A 5,416-nucleotide genomic window follows, 5' to 3' on the forward strand; every position below is an offset into this window, starting at 1 on the left:
AAAAGGAAAAACAGAGAGTTAGCATTCTGCTTCCTAAAGCTACAAAAAGATCTTCTGTAGTAAATGCCTCACCACTACATTGAGTTTGCCTCATCCGTTTGGATGACAAGAATTTGTACGACTATTAAATTCTCACTGACAGACTGCTTAATGGAGTTATGTCTTTCCAAGCAGAAATTCCAACCTGATCCAAGAATCTTCTTTCCTTGCTCTTTCCCCAAACCCAAGTGATTTTTCTTACACAAACAGTGGAATCTCACAATAGTGCTCTTTGCAGGGTTATAAGAGTCATTTGCAAATTTTCTTTCTGTAGTAAGGCTTCCAGTTCTGTCAAAGTTAACCTTCGTCCTAACAGCCCTAGAGATCAGCTACTGAAATTAGACCCAGATCTTAATTCACAAAGCCAAACCAAAAGCAAGCCAATAACCTGAGAAACTCTGGCAGCTATTAACTGCAAAAATCTGATATAAATTTAACCATTTGGCTGCATTTCCAGTCTAATGATTTCACTCATAAATAGGCATATAAAAAAAAATCAACCTAGCTAAAACCATTTTAGAATAAAATTGTTTCAGTACTGAATATGAAACCTGTCACTGCATGGACTGCTCTAAATGGAAATCAAAACGTATTTTATTCTGCTTACAAATATAGCACGAAGTGTTTAATCCTTCTTTTCCATGACTAAAGCCAACTGCGCGCAGATGCTAGCAACATTACTACCAGCAACAAAATGGGTAAGATCTCAATCTTGATTAGGGTTAGAAGAGCATGTAGACAAACAAGCTCTTGAATTTACTTCAGACAGCCATTTCAAAATCCTACAATGAATCTTAGAACTATAACCAGTTATCTTGGAGGAGCCGTGCAGAACAGATGAGGATACAGAGCCTGGAAAAGGCAGACATCGTGCCTATTTTTTCATCTGGAGAGTGAAGAAGGGAGACAAGAGGATTACAGTCCTATCAGTTCAACTTCTCTTCTAGCAGTTTTTCTGAAGGCTTAATTAAGCACCTGGAAAACAAGGAAATGGATAATACTCCCAGACGGGACCAAAACCAAGTTGTGTAAAGATACCTGAATTTTCTCCAGCCATCTCTGGTGGTCTAACCAGGCTCAGAAATGAGTCAGTTGATCTCAGCAGGAACAAATGCAAGGTTCTGGGCAGGCACTTTGCTGATCAAACACAGGACAGAAAAACCACCAACTGACACCAGCAGAGTTGGAGAAGAGTTACAACCAACATAACATCATTACCTAACACAAGCCAATGCTGACAGGCTCTTTTAGAAAAAGCAATCATCATACCAAGATGCAGAAATGGAAGAATAGCCTGAGAGCTATCTGCAGTAGTCCTACTCTGTATTCAGTGTTACTGAGCCCTCAGCTGGAGCACTGCATCCACATATGGGTACCATGCTTCAAGACAGACGTGGACCCAGTTAGCAAAAACAAAGTAGGAAAAGCACAAAGCACTCAGCTTTAGGAAAATATAACCTTTAAGAAAAACACTAAAGGATTTGGGCTTGTGTATGCTGAAGAGGAGAGGGCTGGCTGGGGCCTGACAACCAGCAGTCTTCAAGTACATAAAAGGTTTTTGGAGTGGAAGAGAATAACCTGTTCTTCATGCTTAAAGCAACAGAACTAGAGGCAAGAGGCTTAAAAGTGCATCAAGAAAACGCTTTCCTATAGTAATGGTTGCAATGAACTACACTGCTTTGGGCAACAGAGGCGACTTCACTGTTGGCAAACTTTAAGTAATTGATAAACGTCCATTTAGAATGAGGCTGGCATACCTGACACCGCAGAGGGATGGACTACTTCACTCCCTCAAGTCCCTCCTAGCCCGGATTCCCACGACTGCAAACACGCTTTAGTGTACTTGACTGTAACAGCACATTTCCGTCTCCGATAAGAGGACGACAACGGCCTTGTTAAACAACAGGTTTAGCAAAAAGGGGGATCTCACATGGGTCTTACCACAGACTTGCTCTGAACTCTGATAAATGACTTGAAAATACAAGAGACACTAAATCCTCCAAGAAATAGGTTTTATTCATTGTCAGGACCAGAATACAGAAGGGTGTCCTGTTCCTTAGGATGCACGCATTCGGAAGGCTGGAAGTTATGACCTTCTCATTATGCTACGTGTTACGAACTTGCATGTGTACCCTGTTAAAATCTTCTTTGCATTCATTCATGACCCACCAGCACCAGGCAGGAAGGGCTGTTTACGGAACGATAACAGTAGAATGAGAAACAGAACAGATACCAGATAAAACCATCAAGATTCAAATTACAAGGACTTCTTGACATTGCCAACTAAAAATGTCATAAACAATATCCAACAAAAAGTTCTAGCTATAGGAAATGAGGTTTTAAATTAAGCATTAATTTATTTCTGAAAGGCAGATGCTTCATAACACAGTGCATCTGAACAGTTACTGACCCTTCAGTCACATAGCAGGGAAGATTAATTGTTCCTTATCAACAACAAACCCTGTTCTCAAAGCAGGAAAGTTCATTTATCCCTATTTCACAGATGGGCAACTAGAACACAAAACCCAAGTCCTATCCCTGCAGAAGGATGTAGGTATCCGAGGTGGGGGCTAGGCAGCACTGAAACAACTAAACGAACTGTGGAATGCACAACATTTACTCACTAACCCCTCTGTCACCTGTATTTTTACATGCCCGTAGCTCTATTGCCACTCAATGTCAACCAACCCGCATTTGGGTAGAAGCGCGGCACTGCAGTAGCGCTTATCTGCCATGCAGAAACAATCTGCTGAGCTGGTCTGACAGAGAAGGCCAATCCCCCACAGCTCAAATCAGAATTTATGGTCACATCAAAAACAGACCCATTGTTCAACAACAACATTTTCACCTGTTGTTTCCAGACTGGGGAATATTACAGGACATTCATTACCTAGATAAAATATTGGTTAGAAAGATTCCTCCTCTCCTCCCCTTTTTTAAAGGAGTTTTAAATAACTCAAATGTGATGGCTGGGGCTCCTTTGTCCCGCACTCGACCATTTTGGAGCATGAAGAACAAATTGCCACAAATTCTAGGAGGTTTGTTGAGATGGTTTGTTTCCTAATATACCTTTGAAAAAGCCACATCAGTGGTGGCTTTGTAATATACAGGATAAAATTCTAATGCATTTGACTGCTGCAACAGTGTTCAAGAACAACATCAAACTATTTACAATCGGAAAGTCTAATTAAATATTCACTACCAATCAAGATAAAAAGACTACAAATTTTACAGACTTAAGGCTATTTACACAAAATGTAAAACACTAGCTGAACAATGTTTTCTTCTTAGGTAAATCTTTGTCTACAATATTTGGGCAAGACAAGGTACATCTCAAAGGCAACACTGACTGTAAAAAAGATGATGCTCTTTTCGAGTACCAGTAAGATTAATTTTCAAAGGCAGAAACGCTAAATATTAAGCAAATTAATTCGGGGCTGAAAACATGGATTATTAATAAGAGAACAGGTGATGAAAAGCTAAAATTTGAAAGTAAAATCTGAAGGAAAAGAGGGAACTAGCAGATGTACACATAAACCAGACCATTCCAAACATAATGCAAAATAATAAACCAGAAAGTGATAACTCAGTCATGAATAAGCGCTTAAATGCTTACTTCTATCTGAATTAGTTAGTACTGTGACAAAATATTGAATGAATTTTTTTTTTCCCTGCAGTAGAACAGGTCAAAAAAGCCCACTGATACTAATTACAGTTAACATGGTAATTAGTGCACAGATCTCCTCTATTGTTCCAGCTGCATCTTCAAGAACTCTTATAAAATAATCAACCCCTCAGCAAGGATCCTAGACAAAGCGATTAAAAAAAATTTTTTTTGAAAGTTCATATGACTTCAGAATAAAGTTGCTGTTCTTCAGTAAGATCTGAAAGGCGCAGAGCAGTTTTCAATTTTGCTCTAACTTTGTACAGTTACATCACCCAAAATTTACTTCAGCCTAAGAATACTTTAATTTTGCTACAAAATATCTAATACTTTGACTGACTGGTACTGACAGTGAAAAAAACAATTAATGCTAAATGTTATGAAAAGTTTCAAACAAAGAAAGAGCGGCTGCTTAAAATAATAATAAAAAAATAATTGTATCTTGCATATATCCTTTAAGGAGAGTTTTGAAATGAGATTCTGATCCAACATCAGAAAATAGAAAATACAGTAAAAACTTCTACCCATTGGCTCTTTAAATTTTCATTAAGATGTGACAGACATCCAGTGAATACCTCTGTAAAAGTCTGTACATACAAATTTGTTGCATATACGAGATGATAAATAGACAAATCAGAGATCACTTTATTTCATCACAGCTATAGCTACATCATTTAAAAAAATCAAGTTTTGATGTTCACTAGTATTTAAAAAAAAATACGTTTCTGTCAGTTTGAGCAAGGGAACTATGTAGTACACTTGCATGTTCTAGTTCGAAGAGAAAAGATTTTATAAATATACTATTCCAAAAGCAGACAAAGGACTTCATTCAGGTATTTTATTTCACTGCTATATATATACACCTAGCCTTCATTTACATTCCAAATGATGTTCCTCCCAAGTTTGCCTTAAACCTGCCAGAAAAGCAATGACAAGAATACCCAACAGATGAATAAATTAGAAAAATGGCTGTCAACATATACTAGCTATAGCATCACCTAGATGGGCAACCCAAATGAAATCAAACCCTGTATAACCTCTAGGACAGAGAGAAGCGGCGTAAAGATTTAAAAGGAACTTGTTGCCGTTACGTCTCCTGAAACACTAGTGTGGTGATCAAAACACAGTGAAAAGAAAAGTGAGCCTGGTGCGGTGATGGCTGCCAAAGCCAGTGGGCAATGAGGAGAAAGTGTGATGATGCCAGTGTTCAGAAAGAAAGCTAATGCTGCTAATACCAGCTGTCTCAGTGTTTGCACTGTAATCTGTACAAGGAGAAGGCTGGGGGCGTCTCCTGCTGTTGTCACCATATCTCCACCTTTTATCAGAACAGTCAGACAAGTCTAGTTCAGTCTCGGGAGTTTTCCCACCGCGATCGTGTGCCCCTGAGACTTTGCAGAAGTCTGTGACTGTTGTCACCCACTCTGGGCAACCCGGGGAAGGAGGACAGCTGCAGCCACTTTCCTCCAAGGGGTTCGGAGAGCCTAAACCAGCTGCGCTGCCACCAACCCCTGTGCCGGGGCCGGGGGGAGGACCGGAGCCACCACTGTCACCCTCCGAGCCGGAGCCGGGAGCGGGGATTTTGGGCAGAGCGGGATCGCCAGCATCACCTGCCTGCAGCACCTGGGGTGCCTGGAGCTGCCGCTCGCCCCGCCGCACGGCCTCGGGGGAGACCAGCCCCGCCGCTGTCACTTCCCTCGCTAGGGCCGGCCAAGT

This window comes from Haliaeetus leucocephalus, unplaced genomic scaffold, assembly GCF_000737465.1.
Source record: "Haliaeetus leucocephalus isolate CR32 unplaced genomic scaffold, Haliaeetus_leucocephalus-4.0 Scaffold273, whole genome shotgun sequence".
NCBI lineage: Eukaryota > Metazoa > Chordata > Aves > Accipitriformes > Accipitridae > Haliaeetus > Haliaeetus leucocephalus.